Here is a 26,035-nt window from a genome sequence, read left to right as displayed (position 1 = left end):
CGAGAGAATCGGATCACACTATGCTGACACTATGATCACAATCTGATCAAATTTTGATTAGAGTTTGACAGAGTTACATTTGTTTAATCGGCTGCATTTTTTTCGGATGAGAGAATCTATGGCTGACTGCACCTGCCCTTATATAAATCCATCATGGGGGAAGGTTTCAGGACAACGAATAGATATTTGGTGGTGTTTTTCATATCTATCGATAATTTCAAGGCGTTTCCCAGAATCAACACTTATCACTAGTGTTGAGCTCAAGTGCTCGCTACTCGAGCTTGTATCGGGTGCTCGGATATGCATAGAGTATCGCACGTCCTCAGGTGACATGCTCGAGCCCCCACTGCCGCATGTTTCACGGCTGTTAGGCACCCAAAAAACATGCAGGGATTGCCCGTGTGTGATAGGCAATCCCCCTTTTTGGCTGTTTAACAGCTGCGAAACACACGGCAGTGGGGGCTCGAGCATGTCACCTAAGGACCCGCGATACTCTGTGCATATCCGATTCAAGCTCGATTAGCGAGCACTTGCACTCAACACTACTTCTCCCCTCTCTATAGAATAGGTAATGTGCCTGATTACTGGGATCACCACCAATCACAAAAAAAGTGGTCCTTTGTCCCCACCTAAATAGAATAGTGATAAATCATTCACCCTGTTGGTCTGATGCAGTGCCACACATTGTATTTGGCTTTCTTTGATAGTCCCATCAACTTTAAATTGCACAGCAAGTGCACGCTCGGTCACCACATCATACAAAGAAGGATGGACACCTGATGATGCCTAAGCTGAAACCTCCAGCGAACAAGCAAGTTTTACCTATTCTGTAGATAGTTTTTAACTAACGATTCTAGAAACCTCGTCAGTTGCAAGGGCTTCAAAGAAACTTCCAAAAATATGTACGCTGTCTGTCAAATCAGTACCATTGAATAGTCATAGTCACAACATGTAGTGATGACCTTCACTCTTGGTCTTCTTCACCACTCCTAATAGGGTGGCTCCAGTTATACCCGCAGGTTGCATATGGCAAATGCCCTGATTTCAATAGGTATGTACTAACGAGAGATTCTGCAAACAAAAAGTGTTGATGAGGCCTCCCAAAATATTGAATGTTTACCCTGGAACGTCTAAAGTTTGGGTTGTCTGTTGAACATCAGAGCAGATCTGTGGTTATCCTTGGTTTGTCTTTCTGAAGTTTTTGCTATACCATGTTTGATTCCTATAAATGAAAGATTACTTTTATAGCATTTCTAGAACTCTGGGACATATCTTGCCTCTATGCTTTATTTAAAAAAACTTCCTAAAGAAATCACTCTGGAAATTCCAAGGAGGAGTAATGCATATTCAGCAAAGCGTGTCCTGGACAGCTCATCCGCTTAGGTACAGAAGAGTCCATTCCACAACGTGGGCACTTCTGTGCATAGGAGAGCAATTCCTGGACAAAATCTCTTGGCGTTTTGTCCTTCATCTTCAGAATCAAGATAAGGTGTTTATTGCAAAGTGATTAAGATTGGAAGATTTTGAATAAAGGTCTTCATATGATGAACTGAAATGTGATACTTTGTTGCCTGCATGTTTATAGCCGATGTAGCATGAAACACCTGCAGTAGAACTTGTAGCAGTTTGTATGTTTGTTGTATCTGGAGAGATATCTAAGGATGAATTTTTTATAAGTCTTGGCTACCCAGTATCTCAGCATGGTAGCAGAATTTCTGTGATCTGTTGCTGCCATTGTGCAGATCTATCGCTGAGGCTCGGCAGGTTATAGTCACACTGAAGAGCAACATGGACGTATGAGATAGAACAAGCAGGAAGAGACAGGTTTAATTACTGCAGCTTATACTATAGGTCCTGCATGTTCCTGATTGACTGTATTGGGGAAAACTGCAGACTACGGATAGTACACGTAATATACACATTTTTTTTATGTGTGATACCATGTAGATTTCCATGGAATTTTTCAATGTGCACCTTATTAAAATATAGTTTTTAGATGCTGATGTTGCAGACCTGTGTGCTGGGAAATGGAAGTAAATAACTATTTCCCCATGTGTTACGTTCTCCTGTTACTGCAGTCGAATTGGACTGGCCCACTGGAGAACATGAGAATCCTCTGGTGGACCACCCTCTCTGATATGACAGCATCTTATTCATTTAACAATCTATCCAGTTCATTGTTATATAAATTTGTGATTGAGAATAATGTCACATTTGCATGTAGCTGAAAAGTGGGACCCTGGAGTTGGTTCCTGGTGGGCCCTAGGCTCCCCAGTCCGACACCAAGCCGAAACCATGGTCACCATGGTGGACAGATTTTCCAAATAGAGTGTTCATTTGCTGCTCAAAACATGTGGGTGCGGATTCGTCCACTACAACACGGGAACGTACACACAGTGCAGATTCATTTTTTCTTTTACACCTTTTTCTGGAGTAAAAATGATTTTAAGGCCACGTTCACACGTTCAGTATTTGATCAGTATCTTACATCAGTATTTGTAAGCCAAAACCAGGAGTGGAACAATCAGAGGAAAAGTATAATAGAAACACGTCACCACTTCTGTATTTATCACCCACTTCTGGTTTTGGCTTCCAAATACTGATGTAAAATACTGACCAAATACTGAACGTGTGAACATGGCCTTTTAGTGACTTTTTTTATTTTACTCTTGTTCACTATTTTGCTCCTTTTTGAACTTAACTCTGCTTTGTTTTTGTTTTCCCCCCCACATTATTGGCATGGTTTTAGTTATCCAAATCCTTTAATCCAGTACCATAATAGAGTAAAAAATCTAAGAATTTTTTTCTGCGCTGTTAAAAAGACTAACGTGTGAATTTTTAAAGCTTATTCAACGGTATCATGTGGCATTTTTTACTCTAAAAAGGCCGAAAAAGCAAAAGAGAAAAAAAGAGAAGCATCTTTTGAATTTGTGGCAAGTCATCAAACAGTGTGAGCCCATTTTATTGAATTTAGTGAAAATATCCACCAGCGTAGAAAAATTACAAAAAAACAGGAAAATTACCTAATTTTTTTTTTTTTAAAAAAGCGAAATGATGAATTGATGCCATAATCTGCAGTATTTATGGTGTGTTCACACAAATCCTCTTCAAATACTCAAAACTCCAAAGTTTTGAGGAGTTTTTCATTTTTTAGGAGAATTTAGAGAGTTTCTGCTCAGTTTCACGTTTGTTTTTTTTCTGATATCACGGATGAAAAGGGCCAATACAAGTCTATGGGTCTGTGAAAAATACCTACAACACACGGATGCCATTACATAGCAAGTATAGGAGAAGTTTTGCTTCTGCTACATCGCTTTGTACCATCACAGTGACCAGCAAGTTGCAAAAAATCCTACTGGTTCTGAATTTTTGCAACTTCTCGTGCTTGTAGTACCCAACAGGATCTGCATGGAGCAACTTGGCCGTGTAACCTGTGTCGCGGCTAATGTTGCCGTGTAGCCCCAGCCTTAGGGATCATTCATACGTTTGATTTTTTTCCACGTACCAGAAAAATGGACCAATTCAGACTGTGATCAGAATGTGATCCGAGTGTCATCCGTTTTTCTCGTATGTGGAGAAATGAAGGAAAAATTTTTTCGACCTTCTCCATTCTGACAGTCCGTGAAAATCGGACCACACTTGGATGTCATCCAATTGCAGTCCGATTTTTTTTTCATGGACCCATTGACTTGCGTTGCCGATTTTGTTTTGACCCTTGAATCAAAATTGGACGTGGAGTCCACGATTTTTGGGAAAAATCTCAGATATTTGAATAGCGCCATAGACTATCACAGGTACTAGTGCTGTTCGTGAAGAACATGGATAACACTTGTACGTGGAAATCGGACGTCTGAATGATCCTTAATTTTGATTTGGAGGATAGGAATTTTGTCAGCTAAGCAAGTTCTACATGTAGGTTAAAAACTGAAAAGATGTTTAGACCAAATGGAAAGTTTGGCTTCATTTTTTGAGAATGAAAGTAATGCAATCAAAGCCGATGCAAGCAGCGTGGATAAAATTCAGACTTGACGATTTAATTATATGCAGACCTCAGACATAATTTAGCACGGATTCTGGGGACATCTAGTGTTGACAACAGCGTAGTTTTCCTTGTCACCATATTTACTGCTTTTAGTCTACAGTATTGGGCAGACAGTGGAAGCAAATAAGAATAAGTTAAGAACAAACAAACAAAAACTCGTGCACAGACAATGTAGTGAGTGAAGCTGTCTACCTGCTTATTTTAGACTATCAACTCGTGGACCATCCACTAAAAGAATGAAGGAGAAATAGGCATCGAATGATCATCAAAGCATAAAATAGCCGCTCAGCAAGAGGTACAATAAAATATAAACTTTGGGTTTTATACTACTTTACTACGCCTTATTAATGAGCCCAGAGAGGTGAGAAAAAAAAAATAATGCTCCCAACCGGTGGTGCTCATCCGTAGTCACTACTACGGTCCCTTCCGATCTGATGGCGAGCACTGCAGCCAATCAGCAGCCACTGATCGTCAACAGCGTTCACATTTTGTCCAAGCTGAGACAAGAGAAACATTGTCCGGGAGATGACTTAATTTTTTTTATTTTCCTCCTTATTGGCTCATTAATTAGGGATTGTGAAGCACTGGACAAACCCTTTAATTGTAATGGTTTTGGACACAATATTCTTTGGGGTTTGCATTGAATTTTATTTCAGAGGTTTGGTCTCCATTTATAACAGAAACCACAATGTATTTTCAGATCTATTACATGATGGCTGCCACAAACCTTATTGGAAAGGTCCCTTGGGCTTCATTATGACGTCTGTCATTTGGCAGGAAAAATAGGGATGCACCAGATTGTTGATAAATGTAAGATCGTTGCGGTTTTAATGTTGGAATACCCATCAATCTCTAAAACGGGGGTCCCAAAGTCCCTTATATGAATGAACCATTAGTTTGCATGCTCGAACAGATCTCCATTCTCTTCTATGGGACTGACAGAGATGGCAGTTTTGTCAGTCCAATAGAAGTGAATCGAACCATGGGCAACATTTATCACCTATTTATAACTGCTTTCAACCTGCCAGGACTGTTGGCAGCCTCTGAACTTCTGATTGCGGTGCAAGCAGAGCCAAATATGTTTATGTGGATTCTTAAAAGTGAATCTGTCACCAGGATTTTGCCACCTAATCTGAGAGCTGCCTAATGTAGGGACAGAGACCCTTATTCCAGCGATCTGTCACTTACTGGGCTGCTTACTGTAGTTTTGATAAAATCACAGTTTTATCAGCAGGAGATTATCACTACAGGACTAGTAAACCTGCTGCCAGGTAGTCATCCATATTCATGAGCTCTGTATAACCCTCCACCACCAATGATTGCCAGCTTTCTGCCTCTGCGCAGTGTGCACAGAAAGCTGCCAATCAGTGGTGTGGGCGGGGTTATACAGGGCTCAGCATTCAGAGAACTGCTACATCTGCAACAGATAAAACAATGATTTTTATCAAAACTGCAGCAAGCAGCCCAGTAAGTGACATATCATTGGAATCGGTCTCTACATCATGCTGCTCTCCGCAAAAGCCTAGTGACAGATTCCATTTAACAGTGATGAATACAACATCACTGAAGAAGCAGAAGGGGGGAAATTTATCATGAGATGAATTTCTAAAGCTGGTTGTGCTGGAGGCTACATTGTCTTTTTGTGCCAATTTTATCAAAATGTCGCATAATGTGGGGTATTTATAATTCCCTTTATGCCAAAAATTGGCATCAAAAAGCCATAAAATGTTCTACAAGATGCATTTTGTGCCAAATGTTGCACCTTTTTGCTCTTTCGCACCAGCCCTGAGCCTTTTTCAAGGCGTCAGTAGGTGGGACTTAGCCAAATAGGGCGTGGCCTACCGCAGCACGACAAATGTACTGAAATGTTTACCAGAAACCTGGCGTACATTGCAGCTAAATTCTACCCCAGCTCGTGGCTGGCAAAAGCTCATCATCTTTTGCATGAACAGCCCATAGATGCGCCAAATTAGTTATATTATAACTTTGGCTTATCTTTTGATATAACACTTTTATCTAGAGATATTTTTAAAAAATCACAAATTATAAAGCTGACTTAGACCTATTTGCAAATCTCGTCACACCCACATTTTGAAAGTGACAAAAGCATCTTTAAATCGCTAAAATTTTAAAATTTAGTTAAAAAATTATGTTTGGCAAATGGCTACGGAATGGCCCTCCAAAATGTATGACTGAGGACCGCCTGATGACCCTCCAAAATGTATGACTGAGGATCGCCTGATGACCCTCCAAAATGTATGACTGAGGGCCGCCTGATGACCCTCCAAAATGTATGACTGAGGATCGCCTGATGACCCTCCAAAATGTATGACTGAGGGCCGCCTGATGGTCCTCCAAAATGTATGACTGAGGGCCGCCTGATGACCCTCCAAAATGTATGACTGAGGGCCGCCTGATGGTCCTCCAAAATGTATGACTGAGGGCCGCCTGATGACCCTCCAAAATGTATGACTGAGGGCCGCCTGATGGCCCTCCAAAATGTATGACTGAGGGCCGCCTGATGGTCCTCCAAAATGTATGACTGAGGGCCGCCTGATGACCCTCCAAAATGTATGACTGAGGGCCGCCTGATGGCCCTCCAAAATGTATGACTGAGGGCCGCCTGATGACCCTCCAAAATGTATGACTGAGGATCGCCTGATGACCCTCCAAAATGTATGACTGAGGGCCGCCTGATGGTCCTCCAAAATGTATGACTGAGGATCGCCTGATGACCCTCCAAAATGTATGACTGAGGGCCGCCTGATGGCCCTCCAAAATGTATGACTGAGGGCCGCCTGATGGTCCTCCAAAATGTATGACTGAGAACCGCCTGATGGCCCTCCAAAATCAAAACATTTTATCCGCTGGGGTTGAGAAGTCTGGGCCAATCCAGGCCTTGTTCATTTTGAGAACAGCTATCCTGTCCTCATTTTCAGTTGACAGGCAGATTAGTTATTATGCCCTCAGCTGCACTAAAAACCCACGGAATCAACTTAAGCATGGAGGGAACAGTGACTGCGGCCTGCGAGCCTCAGATTTTCCTCCACTCCGTGTAAAATATACATTAAGATGCATTCATACAATGGGAGAAAGGTCCAAATGAACCTCTTGTGTGAATAAACGGACAAAGGACATGTGATGTTCTTCCCCCAGGATGGGTTGGGGGAGTTTACCTCACATGGTTCATGAGTTTTTATTGGCAAAGGTCTCCAAGGAGATAAAAAAAATGTTTTGAAACCCCTGCTTCAATCTGTTTGAAGCCTCGGGGCGGCCTTATGCCCTGATCCTTAACTGGAGGAACTGCTGTGCACCTAAGCTGGAGCAAAATCGGAGTCGGATGCCTGAAGGTCCTTGTTGAGCCAGTTGTAACCTGAGTAGTGGCCTCGAATCCGGGACTCTTTGTTGATCACAGAAGTCCTACTCCTTCTAAATGTAAATGTTTTCTGAGGCCCTACTCTATGTATGTTCCAGGTTGCATTGGAGTGCCTCCTTCTAATTTTTGGAAGCCCTTGCACATAGTGCATACACTTTACCAATCTAGTAGTCCCACGCCTTCTAAATGGGGAAAAATAGTTTTCTGAGTCCATCCTCATTGTGTCTTCAAGGATGTATCGCAATCACTCTGCCATGGGGTTTACCGCGACAGAGAGCAGCCAGAAGACCGGGCTGTCTGATTTCTCCTACTCCTGTACTGATTAGGAGCACTTAACCTTCATATTAAACAGTGCAGGTTTCTTCTAGCAGTGCCCCGGGATACCCGACAGCAGAGTCATGACACTAACTCTGGCCCAGACCGTTTTTTTTTTATCCATCGTGGATCCTATAACTGCTTTGGCAGGACAACTGCAGCAACTCAGCCTGGAGGTGGTAGACCTACGCACTGTAGTTTTGCAGCACCCTAACCCATCAGGTTTGGAGACCGTGACTCCCGGCAACCTCTAGTGCAGCCTAAGATCTCTTTTGTCTGACAGGTTCTCTGAGGGGTGTGACAAGTTTGTTGTCTTCAGGGAGGCCTGTAAGCTTTACTTTAAGTTACGTCTTCAATCCTCAGGAACCGAGAAGCAACGGGAAGGGATAGTAATTTTGCTTTTTCAGGGTGACCCCCCCCCAAGCATGGGCATTTTCTCTCCTGCCGGACTCTCAGTCGTTCCAGACAGTGGAGGAATTTTTTCAGGCGCTGGGTCATATATATGACAACCCTGACCACGTCTCCTTGGCTGAGTCCACGCTACGTTAGCTTCAGCAGGGAGACCGGCCAGCGGAGGAGTATTGCTCCGAGTTTAGGAGGTGGTCCACAGACACTAAGTGGAATGACCCCACGCTCCGTAGCCAGTTCTGTCAAGGGCTATCTGTAAGGGTAAAGGATGCCTTTGCTTTGTATGAGACTCTGGTTTCCCTTGAGGCGGCCATGTCTCTGGCTATCTGGGTGGATCACCGTCTTTGCCAGAGACATAAAAAGACACTCCAATTTGAGGGGGATCTGGTGTCAAGGGAACCGTGGTCTGAGTCAACTGAGGAACCCATGCAGTTGGGTGGGAGGACTCATTCTGTTGGTCCAACTGAAGTTTGGCATAAAGGTGGAGTGTGTTTTTACTGTGGTGGAAAGGGTCATTTTGTGGGTGCTTGTCCTTCCCTACCACACCGTAAACAGCCTGGGTTGCGGGGAGGTTAGCAACCCGGGTGTACATATCTTCTCCATGGGAAGGTCACAATTTTTTCTACCAGCTGTGGTGGCTATTTCTGCCTTTCTGGACAGTGGGGTGGGGTTTAATTTGATCGATGCTAGGTTTGTCCAGGTCCATCGAGAAACGCCTTATCGCGGCTGTCAGGTACACATGAATTGGGCAATTTATGCGCTAAGATTTCTCATTTATTTCTATATTCTACAGCAGTAATGCTATTCATATTTCATACTTCATATTTACCCGCGCAAAAAAAATTCAAATATTTTTCATTTATTTTCTACAGCAGTAATGCTATTCATATTTCATACTTCATATTCACATACTTAGCGTTACAGAGTGCTACTTTGTTTTTTCATTGTATACGGCGGTAGCTCCTCTTAGTAAGCACCTGTTCACACCTATTTCTTATAGTGGAAGTGCCGTCATTTTCTTTGTTACTAGATTTAAGCTTTGACTGAGCACTCCACCCCCATGCCGCAGGTGGTTTTAATTGCATCAGGATCTTACTTTCCCACACATAAGCAGACGGATGTCCCTTAGAGAGGTATTCACATTGGTAGGTCCTGACATCGAGAAACGCCTTATTGCGCCTGTCAGGTACACATGAATTGGCCAATTTACGCGCTAAGATTTCTCATTTATTTCTATATTCTACAGCAGTAATGCTATTCATATTTCATACGTCATATTTACACGCGCAAACATTTTTCAAATATTTTTCATTTATTTTCTACAGCAGTAATGCTACTCATATTTCATACTTCGTATTCACATACTCAGCGTTACAGAGTGCTACTTTGTTTTTTCATTGTATACGGAGGTAGCTCCTCTTAGTAAGCACCTGTTCTCACCTATTTCTTATAGTGGAAGTGCCGTTATTTTCTTTGTTACTAGCTAACGTAACAGTGACTACTCTCTGCTCATTCTTCTTGACCTCTCTGCAGCTTTCAACACCTTTGACCACCACCTCCAGATCTCTTTGCGCCACTCAATCGGCATAAAGGACACTGCTCACTCCTCTTTACCTATCTGACTGCTCTTTCAGTGTATCGTTTGCTGGCTCCACTTCTTCCCCTCTTTCTCTCACTATTGGGGTTCCTCAGGGTTCAATCCTTGGCCCTCTTCTCTGTCTACACTGCCCCAATTGGACAGACCATCAGCAAATTTGGCTTTCAGTACCATCTTTATGCTGATGACACACAACTATATACTTCATCCCCTGACCTAACCCCCACTGTAATACAGAACACCAGTGACTGTCTGGCCGCAGTTTTCAACATCATGTCGGCTCTCTACCTGAAACTCAACCATTCCAAAACTGAACTACTTCTGCTCCCGCCGTCTACCCACCTCTCTAAATCTGACATCTCCCTCTCCATGTGTGGCACCACAATAACACCTAGCCTGCAGGCTCTCTGTCTGGGTGTTGTGTTTGACACCAATCTTTCCTTCACCTTCCATATACAATCTCTTTCCCGATCTTGTCGCTTTCACCTGAAGAACATCTCTAGAATCCGCCCCTTTCTCACCTTGGAAGCAACAAAAACCCTCACTGTCGCCCTGATCCACTCCCGCCTTGACTACTGTAACTCTCTATTAATTGGCCTCACCCTCACTCGACTTTCCCCTTTCCAGTCCATCCTTAATGCTGCAGCCAGGGTCATCTATCTGGCTAATAGTTACTCTGACACTTCCGTTCTATGCCAGTCATTGCACTGGCTGCCCATACATAATAGGATCCAATTTAAATTGCTTTTTCTCACCCACAAAGCTATCCACTGTGCGCCACCCCCCTCCCGCATCTCCTCTCTCATCTCTGTCCACAAGCGACTTTCGACTAACATCATCACTAATCCGTACCTCCCACTCTCGGCTCCAAGACTTCTCCCGAGCTGCACCTATTCTTTGGAATGCTTTACCCCAAGAAATTAGGATGAACCACAACTTACACAGTTTTAGGCGCTCCCTAAAAACACATCTGTTTAGGGTGGCCTATCACGTTCCCTAATCAAACTCATTTTAAATATTTATAGCCCATTCATTATTTCTCCAAACATAATTCTCCACCGAACTCCACCGGACCCAAAAGCACTACAAATACTGGCTGGTGATGAGCTCATGCAGCCTTTATCCTTCTTTCCCTCAAGATGGCTGGACCATCATTGTAAATAAGCCCCTGTACTTTGTGTCACCCCCACCTCATTGTAGATTGTAAGCTCTTACGAGCAGGGTCGTCATTATTTTTGCTTTAATTATTGTATTATCTTTAGCTATGTTACTTATGACTGTTGTATATGAACCTCTGAGTTGTAAAGCGCTGCGGAATATGTTGGTGCTATATAAGTAAAGATTATTATTATTATTACAGCCTTTCTTCACTCAGCCATTTATTGTAGAAGTTGACTCGTCTGAAATGGCGTCCGTGTGCATACTTTTCTAAGAAACTGTCGTCCGTTGAGAAAAACTATGATATGACATTGGTAACAGGGAACTCTTGGCAATCAAGTGGACTTTTGAAAAGTGGCATCATTTTCTGGAGAGGGCAGTTTATCTGGTCATGGTAATCATGGATCATAAGAATCTTGTATATCTAGAATCTGCAAAACGTCTAATGCCTAGACAGGCAAGAGGGGCGTTGTTCTTCACCAGATTTAACTTTTTTGTTACATATAGGCCGGGGAACAAGAATATTAAGGCGAATGCCTTACCTCGTTGTTTTTCTAGTGGTGGAGATAATTGTGAACCGGTTTCTATACTACAAAAAGGGGTGGTTATTGCGTCTATATGCTCCGATCTTGAGAAGAAGGTTGTAGAGGCTCAGGGGGACGCATCATGATTCGGTCTTGGCCAGACATCTTGGTAGTCGGTCTTGGCTGGACATCCTGGTAGTAAAGCCACCACAGATCTCCTTAATCAGCGTTTTTGGTGGTCAGGGATGCATCAGGATGTTCGAGAGTATGTTGCCGCTTGCAGTGTTTGTGTGCGTTCTAAGACTTCTCATACTCGTCTGTCTGGGTCTCTCCAACCATTGGCAATTCCCAGTAGACCTTGGACTCATTTATCGGTAGATTTCATCACTGATCTACCCATGTCGACAGGTAATACTGTCATTTTGGTGGTGGTGGACAGATTCAGCCAGATGTCACATTTCATTGCGCTACCTGTTTTACCTAACGTCTAGAGATGAGCGGTGTTCGACTAGAACTGTTCGCCAATCTCAAATTCGAGCTGTTTTGGGCGGTGTTCGAGTTGTTCGACGAACCCGAACGATTTGCAAAAAATTCGGCTGTTCGAGGTTATGTTCGATAACTGTTCGTGCACCAAAAGCGTGTCCTGCATGTCTGGCGCTATTTTGAGCACCAATCATGCAGGGATTGCCTGCCACTCACTGTAATGCCACAGCCATGGTGGTTGTGGCATTACAGTGATTGCCCAAATCGATGGGAACAGTGCCAACAGTGAAACATGAAAAGCGGCAATTCAGCAGCGGCATAGACCGGTACCCGACAATTTAGAACAGAAAGAATAGAGCATCACACATAGATTAGATAGATAGAAACAAGTCAGCCACATATATACGAAGTACAGTGACAGTGTTGCTTACTGTACTTGTCATTTAGTGTAAAGGATTTATCAAAAAAAATAATAGTGTTTTCATGCACTGTCTCTTTAAAAAAGCCGGCCGGCAATTCAGCAGCGGTACCCGACAATTTAGAATAGAAAGAATAGAGAATCACACATAGATTAGATAGATAGGAACATGTCAGTCACATATATGAAGTACAGTGACAGTGTTGCTTACTGTACTTGTCATTTAGTGTAAAGGATTTATTAAAAAAAATAATAGTGTTTTCATGCACTGTCTCTTTAAAAAAGCCAGCCGGCAATTCAGCAGCGGTACCCGACAATTTAGAATAGAAGGAATAGAGAATCACACATAGATTAGATAGATAGAAACATGTCAGTCACATATATATGAAGTACAGTGACAGTGTTGCTTACTGTACTTGTCATTTAGTGTTAAAATAAAGGATTTATTTAAAAAAAAATTGGCGTGGGGGTCCCCATAATTTTAGGCTCTAGCGGAGGTTAAGCAGACGGCTGGGGCAGATGTTTGAAGCCTGGGAGGGGGGTAATACCCATGGAGCTTCCCAGGCTACTAATATCAGCCCCCAGCTGAATACCTAGCCTTTACTAGCTATTAAAATGGGGGACCCCCCCAAAAAAAATGACGTGGGGTCCCCCCTATTTTAATAGCTAGCAAAGGCTAGGCAGACAGCTGGGGGCTGATATTAATAGCCCAGGAAGGGTGCCATGAATATTGGCCCCCTCCCAGGCTAGAAACACCAGCCGTCAGCCGCCCCAGAACTGGCGCATCCATAGGATGCGCTAATTCTGGCACTTAGCCTCGCTCTTCCCACTGCCCTGTAGCGGTTGCAGTGGGGTAATAGGGCTGGGGTTGATGTCAGCTTATAATGCCAGCTGACATCAAGCCCAGGTTAGTAATGGAGAGGCGTCTATAAGACACCCCCATTACTAATCCCATAGTCAAAGTTAAAAGAAAACACAAACACCCAGAATAAACTCCTTTAATTGAAATAAAGACACATTCCTTTATTGTTCTAAATTAAACCATACTTACCACCATGCCCATTCCAGCTGAAGTCAACGATCTCCTGCAATAAAAGTAAAATAATAAAGCAACATCATCCTTACCTTTCCATGGTTCCCACGACAGCTTCAGCTCTGCTACATCGAGATGACAGGCTGGATCGCAGCAGAACGCTGCCATCCAGCTTGCCATGCCGCGGACACTGAGAAGCGCAGGCATGCTTGCGCTCCTAAGTGTCTCGCTGTGACGGCATAAAGATGAGACGAGTTCATGTCCAATGAACTCAGCTCACCTCATGCACTCAGCGCTACAGCGTGAGAATTTTCAGTGACGTGCATGAGGTGAGCTGATTCATGTCCAATGATCTCAGCTCACCTCATGCACGTCACTGACAGCGTGGGAGAATTCTCACGCTGTAGCGCTGAGTGCAGGAGAATTTTCCCACGCTGTCAGTGACGTGCATGAGGTGAGCTGAGATCATTGGACATGAACTCGTCTCATCTTTATGCCGTCACAGCGAGACACTGAGGAGCGCAAGCATGCCTGCCCTTCTCAGTGTCTGCGGGATGACAGGCTGGATGGCAGCGTTCTGCTGCGGTCCAGCCTGTCATCTCGATGTAGCAGAGCTGAAGCTGTCGTGGGAACCATGGAAAGGTAAGGATGAGGTTGCTTTATTATTTTACTTTTATTGCAGAAGACATTGGCTTCAGCTGGAATGGGCGTGACGGTAAGTATGGTTTAATTTAGAACAATAAAGAATTGTGTGTTTATTTCAATTAAAGGACTTTATTCTGGGTGTTATGTTTTTTTTAAATACTTTACTAGAAATTCATGGCGGTCATGTCTAATATTGGCGTGACCCCATGAATTTCGGGCTTAGGGCCAGCTGATAATGCCAATCTGGCCCTAACCCCTTTATTACCCAGTGAGCCACCGCACCAGGGCCCTGGATGAGTTGGGTACAGCGCCAGAAGATGGCGCTTCTATGAACGCGCCATTTTCCGGGGTGGCTGCGGACTGCAATTTGCAGCGGGTGGGGCCCAGAAAGCTTGGGCCTCCCTGCGCTGCGGATTCCAGCCCCCAGCTGCCTAGTTGTACCTGGCTGGACACAAAAATAGGGCGAAGCCCCACGTATTTTTTTTTTTAATTATTTCATGAAATTCATGAAATAATTAAGAAAAAAAGGGCTTCCCTATATTGTTGTGTCCAACCAGGTACAAATAGGCAGCTGGTGGTTGGGGGCAGCCCGTTCCTGCCTGCTGTACCTGGCTGGACACAAATATAGTGCGAAGCCCCACGTCAATTTTTTTTAAAATTATTTCATGAAACTAGATGGTGGCCCGATTCTAACGCATCGGGTATTCTAGAATATGTATGCGGCAGACCCGGCGCAATCAGCAGAGCGGTGTTTAAATTTGGCGCCAAAATCGCTGACTGGTCGCGGCCAGCAACCGCGACCAATCAGCAAAGCGGTGTTGAAATTTGGCGACTATATCGCTGATTGGTCACGGCCGGCGGTTGCGACTAATCAGCAGAGCGGGGTTTAAATTTTGCGCCAATAATGCTGATTGGTCGCGGTCGCGACCAATCAGCAAAGCGGTGTTTAAATTTTGCGCCAATAATGCTGATTGGTTGCGGTTGCGACCAATCAGCAAAGCGGTGTTTAAATTTGCCGCCAATAACGGTGATTGGTCACGACCGCGACCATTCAGCAGGGCGGTGTTTAAATTTGGCGGCAACAATGTTGATTGGTCGCAATCGCCGGCCGCGACCAATCAGCAGAGCGGTGTTTCAATTTGGCGCCAAAATCGCTGATTGGTCGCGGCCGGCAACCGTGACCCATCAGCAGAGCGGGGTTTAAATTTGGCGCCAATACTGCTGATTGGTCGCGGCCAGCAACCGTGACCAATCAGCCGAGCAGGGTTTAAATTTGGCGCCAATACTGCTGATTGGTTGCGGACGGCGACCGCGATCAATCAGCAGAGCGGTGTTTAAATTTGGCGCCAATAATGCTGATTAGTCGCGGCCGGCATCCGCGACCAATTATCAGAGCGTTGTTTAAATTTGGCGCCAATCTCACTGATTGGTCGCGGCCGCTATTTAAATGTGGCGCCCAAATCGGTGATTGGTCGCGGGCAGTTTCCGCGACCAATCAGCAGAGCGGTGTTTAACTTTAGCGCCAAGATCACTGATTGGTCGCGTGCGGAGAGCGCGACCAATCAGCGAATCGTATTGGTGAGGACCGGGGAGCGCCGCTGTCTGGTCGGATACTTCCGCTGCGAGAAGCCTGGAGATGAGCGACTGCTCGCAGCAGATGTATCCCGACCCGCAGCTCCGCTCCCCGGTCCTCCCTTGACACCCTAGCCGCTGATCTCCCCACAGTATCCGCATGGTGTTACAAAGATCCGGACATTTGTGTTAAAAATCGCTGATTGGTCACTGGCGCTGCCCGCGACCAATCACCGATTTGGGCGCCAAATTTAAATATCGGCCGCAACCAATCACCGATCTTGGCTCCACATTTAAACACCGCTGTGCTGATTGGTCGCCGACGCTGGGCGCGACCAATCACCGATTTTGGCGCCACATTTAAATAGCGTCCGCGACTAATCAGTACAGCGGTGTTTAAATGTGGAGCCAAGATGGGTGATTGGTCGCGGCCGATATTTAAATTTGGCGCCCAAATCGGTGATTGGTCGCCGTCTTGACCGCGACCAGTCACTGATCTTGCCGCCAAAGTTAAACACTACTGTGCTGATTGGTCGCGGACGCTGCCCGCGACCAATCACCGATTTGTGCGCCAAATTTAAATATCAGCCTCATGCACGTCACTGACAGCGTGGGAAAATTCTCCTGCACTCAGCGCTTCAGCGTGAGAATTCTCCCACGCTGTCAGTGACGTGCATGAGGTGAGCCGAGCTCATTGGACATGACCTCGGCTCATCTTTATGCCGTCACAGCCAGACACTGAGGAGCGCAAGCATGCCTGCGCTTCTCAGTGTCTGCGGGATGACAGGCTGGATGGCAGCGTTCTGCTGCGGTCCAGCCTGTCATCTCGATGTAGCAGAGCTGAAGCTGTCATGGGAACCATGGAAAGGTAAGGATGATGTTGGTTTATTATTTTACTTTTATTGCAGGAGATCGTTGGCTTCAGCTGGAATGGGCGTGATGGTAAGTATGGTTTAATTTAGAACAATAAAGAATTGTGTGTTTATTTCAATTAAAGGACTTTATTCTGGGTGTTTGTGTTTTCTTTTAACTTTTGACTATGTGGTTAGTAATGGGGGTGTCTTATAGACGCCTCTCCATTACTAACCTGGGCTTGATGTCAGCTGGCATTATAAGCTGACATCAACCCCAGCCCTATTACCCCACTGCCACCGCTACAGGGCAGTGGGAAGAGCGAGGCTAAGTGCCAGATTTGGCGCATCCTACGGATGCGCCATTTCTGGGACAGCTGACGGCTGGTGTTTCTAGCCTGGGAGGGGGCCAATATTCATTGCACCCTTCCTGGGCTATTAATATCAGCCCCCAGCTGTCTGCTTAGCCTTTGCTAGCTATTTAAATAGGGGGGACCCCACGTCATTTTTTGGGGGGGGTCCCCCATTTTAATAGCTAGTAAAGGCTAGGTATTCAGCTGGGGGCTGATATTAGTAGCCTGGGAAGCTCCGTGGGTATTACCCCCTTCCCAGGCTTCAAACATCTGCCCCAGCCGTCTGCTTAACCTCCGCTAGAGACTAAAATTACGGGGAACCCCACGCCAATTTTTTTTTTAATAAATCCTTTATTTTAACACTAAATGACAAGTACAGTGATCAACACTATCACTGTACTTATTATATATGTGACTGACATGTTTCTATCTATCTAATCTATGTGTGATGCTCTATCTTTCTGTTCTAAATTGTCGGGTACCGAGGCTGAATTGCTGGCCGGCTTTTTTAAAGAGACGGTGCATGAAAACACTATTATTTTTTTAAATAAATCCTTTACACTAAATGACAAGTACAGTAAGCAACACTGTCACTGTACTTATTATATATGTGATTGGCATGTTTATATCTATCTATGTGTGATGCTCTATTCTTTCTGTTATAAATTGTCGGGTACCGCTGCTGAATTGCCGGCCGGCTTTTTTAAAGAGACGGTGCACGAAAACACTATTATTTTTTTTAATAAATCCTTTACACTAAATGACAAGTACAGTAAGCAACACTGTCACTGTGCTTCTTATATGTGTGACTGACATGTTTCTATCTATCTAATCTATGTGTGATGCTCTATTCCTTCTTGTCTAAATTGTCGGGTACCGGTGTATGCCGCTGCTGAATTGCCGGCCGGCTTTTTTAAAGAGAGCGTCTTCTGAGCAGTTTGTCAGCTTTTGGACACCTTTGAAGGTGTTTTCTATGTGTTTCTATGTGTTTTTGTTTGCCTGCCATTGGTTTTAACGGTGTTCGACGGTGTTCTAAGGTGTTCGACGAACAGTTCCTCGAACATCCCGGTGTTCGACGAACCGAACCGAACCCGAACACTACGGGGGTGGCTCAACACTACTAACGTCAATACCTTGGTGCAAATTTTCATCAAAGAGATCGTAAAATTACATGGGATTCCTACCGATATTATTTCTGATGAAGGTGGGGGGTGCAATTTATTTCTACATTTTGGAAAGCATTTTGCGCTCATTTGGGGATCCATCTGTCGTTTTCTTCCACCTTTCATCCACAGTGTAATGGGCAAACTGAACGTGTTAAAGAGAACCTTGCGACTTACATTAGATGTTTTGTGTCTAAGAATCAGGAGGATTGGGTTACTTACTTACATCTAGCTGAATTTGCGGTGAATAACCGTTGTCATGAGTCTACTGGCAAGTCCCCGTTCTTCGGGGCATACGGGTTTCATCCTCGGTTCAGCTGTTTTAACCACTTCGCGCCAGAGCCTGTTTTTGCCTTCGTGACCGGGCCAATTTTTTCAATTCTGACCACTGTCACTTTATGAAGTAATTACTCTGGAACGCTTCAACGTATTCCCCTGATTCTGAGACTGTTTTTTCATGACATATTGTACTTCATGATAGTGGTAAAATTTCTTCCATATAACTTGCGTTTATTTGTGAAAAAATCGGAAATTTGGCGAAAATTTAGAAAATTTTGCAATTTTCAAACTTTGAATTTTCATGCCCTTAAATCAGAGAGATATGTCACACAAAATAGTTAATAAATAACATTTCCCACATGTCTACTTTACATCAGCACAATTTTGGAACCAAAATTTTTTTTTGTTAGGGAGCTATAAGGGTTAAAAGTTGACCAGCGATTTCTCATTTTTCCAACAAAATTTACAAAAACATTTTTTTAGGGACCACATCATATTTGAAGTCACTTTGAGGGGTCTTTATGACAGAAAATACCCAAAATTGACACCATTCTAAAAACTGCACCCCTCAAGGTGCTCAAAACCACATTCAAGAACTTTATTAACCCTTCAGGTGCTTCACAGGAATTTTTGGAATGTGGAAAAAAAAAATTAACATTTAACTTTTTTCACAAAAATGTTAATTTAGACCCAATTTTTTTTATTTTCACAGGGGTAACAGGAAAAAATGGACCCCAAATTTTTTTGTGCAATTTCTCTTGAGCGTGCTGATACCCCATATGTGAGGGAAAACCACTGTTTGGGCGCACTGCAGGGTTCGGAAGGGAAGGAGCACCATTAGACTTTTTGAATGTAAAATTTGTCTGAATAATTAGCAGACGCCATGTTGCGTTTGGAGAGCTCCTGATGTGCCTAAACAGTGGAAACCCCCCACAAGTGACACCATTTTGGAAACTAGACCCCTTAGGGAACTTATCTAGATGTGTGGTGAGCACCTTGAACCCCAAGGTGCTTCACAGAAGTTTATAATATTGAGCTGTAAAAATAAAATTTTCACATTTTTCCCACAAAACCGTTTTTCATCCCTTAATTTTGCATTATCATAAGGGTAATAGGATAAATTGCACCATGAAATTTGTTGTGCAATTTCTCCTGAACACGCTGATACCCCATATGTGGAGGCAAATTACTGTTTGGGCGCATGGCAGGGTTTGAAAGGGAAGGAGCGCCATTTGACTTTTTGAATGTAAAATTTGTTTGAATAATTAGCAGACGCCATGTCGCATTTGGGGAGCCCCTAATGTGACTAAACAGTGGAAACCCCCCACAAGTGCCACCATTTTGGAAACTAGACCCCTTAGGGAACTTATCTAGATGTGTGGTGAGCACCTCGCACCCCCAGCTGCTTCACAGAAGTTTATAATATTGAGCCGTAAAAATAAAATTTTCACATTTTTCCCACAAAACCGTTTTTCATCCCTTAATTTTGCATTATCATAAGGGTAATAGGATAAATTGCACCATGAAATTTGTTGTGCAATTTCTCCTGAACACGCTGATACCCCATATGTGGAGGCAAATTACTGTTTGGGCGCATGGCAGGGTTTGAAAGGGAAGGAGTGCCATTTGACTTTTTGAATGTAAAATTTGTTTGAATAATTAGCAGACGCCATGTCGCATTTGGGGAGCCCCTAATGTGACTAAACAGTGGAAACCCCCCACAAGTGCCACCATTTTGGAAACTAGACCCCTTAGGGAACTTATCTAGATGTGTGGTGAGCACCTCGCACCCCCAGCTGCTTCACAGAAGTTTATAATATTGAGCCGTAAAAACAAAATTTTCACATTTTTCCCACAAAACCGTTTTTCATCCCTTAATTTTGCATTATCATAAGGGTAATAGGATAAATTGCACCATGAAATTTGTTGTGCAATTTCTCCTGAACACGCTGATACCCCATATGTGAGGGAAAACCACTGTTTGGGCGCACGGCAGGGTTTGAAAGGGAAGGAGCGCCATTTGACTTTTTGAATGTAAAATTTGTTTGAATAATTAGCGGACGCCATGTCACATTTGTGGAGCCCCTAATGTGTCTAAACAGCGGAAACCCCCCATAAGTGCCACCATTTTGGAAACTAGACCCCTTAGGAAACTTATCTAGATGTGTGGTGAGCACCTTGCACCCCCAGCTGCTTCACAGAAGTTTATAATATTGAGCCGTGAAAATAAAATTTTCACATTTTTCCCATAAAAATGTTTTTCATCCCCTAATTTTGCATTATCATAAGGATAACCGGAGAAATTGCACCATGAAATTTGTTGTACAATTTCTCCTGAGTACGCCGATACCCCATATGTGGGGGAAAACCACTGCTTTGGTGTACGGCAGGGTTCGGAAGAGAAAGGAGCGCTATGTTGGCTGGGATAGGCAGCAGACACCATGTCACATTTGAAGAGTCGCTGACATGCCAAAACAGCAGAAACCTCCACAAATGACCCCATTTTGTAAACTACACCTCTCAAGGAATTCATCTAGGGAAGTAGTGAGTATTTTTTAATTTTTAAATTTATACCATTGGGCAGTGAAAAAATCATAATTATATTTTTACCACAAAAAAATGTTTTACCCTCAGATTTTACATTTTCACACAGGGCAATGGGTAAAAATGGTGCCGAAATGTGTCACACAATTTCTTCTAAAAGTGTCAATACCCCATATGTGGCTGTATCGTACCGCTTAGCCATACGGTGAGATCTGGGGGGGACGGAGTGCTATTTGACAATTGGAGAACAAATTATTGTAGAATAGGCATTTGGATTTGGGAGCACAAAATTTTCTGAATTTCTTTTGGGGGGCAAGGGTCATTTTGCTTTTCCAGAGCCTTTCTGCTACCAGTAACTTGGAAGTCCCTTATATTTTTAACAGATGACGGACCTGAGTGGGGACTAGCTTTTTTTGAGGACTGAGTTGAAGCTTTTATTGGGAACATTTTACGTAACATTTATCCGGCGCTCTAGGCTGAGCACTTACATCGGGGTTTCCATCTAAATTTCCAAGTGATGTAATTCAGATGAAACCCCTGCAGGATCCATTCACTGTAATGAGGCAGCAGAGTTACTCTGGACACCGTCTGGCCTCTGTGTAGCGGTGTCCTTTTTTTCAGAAGTGCACAAAACTGTGGCCAACCGCACTTTTATGCACGCCTAAAACAAATGACACCGTGGGATCCCAGGCTAGACGGCGTCCACAGTGGCCTATATCTGTCTCATTACAGGGAATCTTCCGTCATGGGTTCCGGCTGAATCATGTATTTCAGAGATTTACACGGAAACTCTGGTGTAAGTGCTCAGCGCAGAGCACAGGATAAATGTGGGCAGAGCCTTACTGGGATCTTTGGGGACATAATAAACAAATCAGTAGCAGGTGAAGAATTGGTTTTATTTATTTTTTACGCCGTTCCTAGTGTGATATAACTGATTAGATTACTTTATTCTTCGGGTCGGTGTGATTACAGAGATACCAGATTGATATCGGGTTTTTATGACTGACAGCTGTCACACACTAAAAGACGCTTTTTTTGCAAAATCTAGTTTTTGCATCACCATATTTTGAGAGCTATAATTTTTCCATATTTCGGCCGACAGAGTCATGTGACGGCTTGTTTTTTGCGGGACGAGTTGACATTTTTATTGGTACCATTTTTGGGGACGTGACATTTTTTGATCGCTTTCTATTCCGTTTTTTGGGAGGTAAAATTAACAAAAACAAACAATTCAGGAATTGTTTTTTGAGTTTTTTTTTATGCCGTTCTGCGTGTGGTAAAAGTGATCAGGCAGCGTTATTCTTCGGGTCAGTACGTTTACAGCGATACTACACTTACTGTATTTTTTTTATGTTTTGGCGCTTTTACACAATAAAACTATTTTATAGAAAAAAATATTTTTTTTGCATTGCTTTATTCTGAGCGCTATAACTTTTTTATTTTTCGGCTGATGGAGCTGTATGGCGGCTTTTTTTTTGCGTAACAAGATGACGTTTTCAGTGGTACCATTTTTATTTCTATTTTGTTTTTTGATCGCATTTTTTTCCACTTTTTGTTTGGCAATATGATGAAAAAGCATATTTTTTTGCTCCGTTTTTTATTTATTTTTATTACGGTGTGCACAGAAGGAGTTAATTAGTGTGACAGTTTTATAGCTCGGGTTGTTTCGGACGCGGCGATACCAAATATGTGTACTTTTTTTGGTTTTGTAAAAATATACGGATTTATTGGTTTAATATTTTATTTATTTATTTTTATTTATTTTGTGATTTTTTTATTAATAGTTTAAAAACTTTTTTTTTACTTTTTTTCACATTTTTTCTTAGTCCCTGTATGGGACATTAATTTTTATTTTTCTGATCTCTGATCTCATGTAATGTAATAGACATATATTACATTACATGAGATCTTCCCTGACTGTTTCAGTCAGAGTCTCCTGTCTGGCTACAGCTGCAGCTGAGCCAGACAGGACACCATATATGGCAGAGCTGGAGGCGGTCATGTGACCTCCAGCTGCCATAGCAACCCCAGGTCCTGGAAGGACTCGGAGGTCTTCGGAGAGGTAAGTTGACGACCCCCTCTCCTCCTGCTGTCTCCTATATGCCGCGATCACAATAGATCACAGCATATAGAAGACAGCTAAGGGTTAACATCACTGGGACCTGATCTAATCAGGTCCCGATGATGTCCCCTGTCAGAGCTAACGCTCTGCACCGGAATCGCAGCGCTTGCAGGACCCTGGGGGTCCTGAGCGCTGCGAGACCACCCACCGTTTTTAAACGTCGGCGCTGCACAGAGCCCGGCAAGCGCCGACGTTTATCTACAGTGGGCGGTCGGGAACCGGTTAATAGAGATCGGTCCTTATAAGATTGTGGCCGTTGTCAATCCTGTAGCATTCCTCCTTGCTTTGCCGCCCACCTTTAGGATTCATAATGTGTTTCAACTGTCTCTACACAAAAAATACGTTGCATCCTCTGTACCATCATCACTACTGCCATCTCTGGTCATTGTTGATGGAAATTTGGAATTTCAGATAGCTAAAATCGTTGATTCTCGCTTGGTTCGTCGGTCGCTTCAGTATCTGGTACACTAGAAGGGTTACGGGCTTGAAGAGAGGATATTGGTACATCTGATGTCCATGCGGTCAGGTTGATCTAGTCTTTTTATGCGGCACACCCTGATAAACCCGGCCATATTCCAGAGGTCCCATGTAGAAGGGGGGTACTGTCACGGGTTTACTGCGACAGAGAGGAGCCAGAAGACCACACTTTTTGATTTCTTCTACTCCTGCAGTAATTATAAGCACTTTACCTTTATATTAAACAGTACAAGTTTCTTCTAAAAGTGCAGGGGTTAATCTGTTCAGTTGAGAGTTCCGGCAAGCTTATCTGCCTTGATGCTCTCAGCTGTTCAGTGTTGGCCACTCCCTTATCCTATACATGTTCGCCTCTGGCAAGCAGGCATTGCCAGAGTTAGCTTCATGCTGCATGGTTCAGGAGTTTGAACCAGCAAAAAGCACAAAAAATGGAGTAAACAGGAACCACCAGGCGAAAATGTTAACTAAAAACTCACTCTTTATTAATAAAAGAATAAAAATTCATCACCAATACAAGTATGTACACAGGTCTAAGATGGGGGAGATAAATCGGACAACATCATAATCCAAGGCAAAACATGTGGCTTGGTTTTGGTTGTGTGCAAATCCTCTCCTTCTCTGACTTTGATTTTTCCCTTCCTTCTCTTCCCGGTGTTCCCCTCTGTTGCTTGTGTATGATTGGTATTTTCCTTTATGCCTGTATGTATTACGTTATCAGTCTGGTTGGTGTACTGCCATACACCACTACTCCTCTCTTCTCTGGCTGGTGGGAGGGAACAAACTAATGTCAGATTCAGGAGCTTCCCAGCGTCTTCACCGTTAGAAGTAATCTGGTGAGCAGGGATATCTAGGGCGCCCCTAGCGCTAAGGACAGGGAAGGAGCCCCTGGCTCCAGGCTACCCGACAACAGAGTCGTGACACACTCCTTTCAATTTTTGACAGGCCTTGCACTTAGTGCATAGGCTTCACCTGTCTAGGAGTCCCAATCCTTACAAACGGGGAAAAATTTCAGAAATCTCATGCACACGATTCCTTATTCCTGCGAGTCAGAGATGCATCCAGGCATCTTCCCCATGCTTTTCCCATTCCATTTGAGCACTTTTTCCATCTATTTCAGCAATTTTAATGCCCCCAAGACCTCCTGATTGGTGGGGGTCCCAGAAAGTCAGCCCCCTAATCTGATCGTGATGGCGTATCCTAAAGATCAGCATTGATGAAAATGCTTTATATAGATGTAAGGTTAAAACTACCACTTAAGATATTCATTATATACAGTTATATGAAAAAGTTTGGGCACCCCTATTAATCTTAAGCTTAATGTTTTATAAAAATTGGTGTTTTTGCAACAGCTATTTCAGTTTGTTATATGTAACAACTGTTGGACACAGTAATGTTTCTGCCTTGAAATGAGGTTTATTGTACTAACAGAAAATGTGCAATCTGCATTCAAACAAAATTTGACATGTGCATAAGTATGGGCACCCTTATCATTTTCTTGTTTTAAATAATCCTACCTACTTTTTACTGACGTACTAAAGCACTTTTTTTTGTTTTGTAACCTCATTGAGCTTTGAACTTCATAGCCAGGTGTATGCAATCATGAGAAAAGCTACTTAAAGTGGCCACTTGCAAGTTGTTCTCCTGTTTGAATCTCCTCTGAAGAGTGGCATCATGGGCTCCTCAAAACAACTGTCAAATGATCTGAAAACAAAGATTATACAACATAGTTGTACAGGGGAAGGATACAAAAAGCTGTCTCAGAGATTTAACCTGTCAGTTTCCAGTGTGAGGAACATAGTAAGGAAATGGAAGAACACAGGGACAGTTCTTGTTAAGGCCAGAAGTTGCAGGCCAAGAAAAACATCAGAAAGGCAGAGAAGAAGAATGATGAGATCAGTCAAGGACAATCCTCAGACCACCTCCAGAGAGCTGCAGCATCAACTTGCTGCAGATGGTGTCACTGTGCATCGGTCAACTATACAACGCACTTTGCACAAGGAGAAGCTGTATGGGAGAGTGATGCGAAAGAAGCCGTTTCTGCAAGCACGCCACAAACAGAGTCGGCTGAGGTATGCAAAAGAACATTTGGAGAAGCCAATTTCTTTTTGGAAGAAGGTCCTGTGGACTGATGAAACCAAGATTGAGTTGTTTGGTCATACAAAAAGGCGTTATGCATGGCGGCAAAAAAACACAGCATTCCAAGAAAAACACTTGCTACCCACAGTAAAATTTGGTGGAGGTTCCATCATGCTTTGGGGCTGTGTGGCCAATGCCGGCACTGGGAATCTTGTTAAAGTTGAGGGACGCATGAATTCCACTCAGTATCAGCAGATTCTTGACAATAATGTTCAAGAATCAGTGATAAAGTTGAAGTTACGCAGGGGATGGATCTTTCAGCAAGACAATGATCCAAAACACCGCTCCAAATCTACTCAGGCATTCATGCAGAGGAACAATTACAATGTTCTGGAATGGCCATCCCAGTCCCCAGACCTGAATATCATTGAACACCTGTGGGATCATTTGAAGAGGGCTGTCCATGCTCGGCGACCATCAAACTTAACTGAACTGGAATTGTTTTGTAAAGAGGAATGGTCAAAAATACCTTCATCCAGGATCCAGGAACTCATTAAAAGCTACAGGAAGCGTCTAGAGGCTGTTATTTTTGCAAAAGGAGG

General features: G+C 43.5%; 1 protein-coding gene across 3 annotated transcripts in view; it reads left to right on the top strand.

Moving 5' to 3' along the window:
- RAPGEF4 (Rap guanine nucleotide exchange factor 4) overlaps positions 1-26,035 on the top strand; it is a 370,796-nt gene that overhangs the window by 4,245 nt on the left and 340,516 nt on the right. The gene's annotated exons all lie outside the window — the stretch shown is intronic.

This window comes from Phyllobates terribilis, unplaced genomic scaffold (assembly GCF_046119375.1).
Source record: "Phyllobates terribilis strain yellow unplaced genomic scaffold, ASM4611937v1 Scaffold_9__5_contigs__length_417890890, whole genome shotgun sequence".
Taxonomy (NCBI): domain Eukaryota; kingdom Metazoa; phylum Chordata; class Amphibia; order Anura; family Dendrobatidae; genus Phyllobates; species Phyllobates terribilis.
This window is presented reverse-complemented; position numbering and strand designations above follow the sequence as displayed.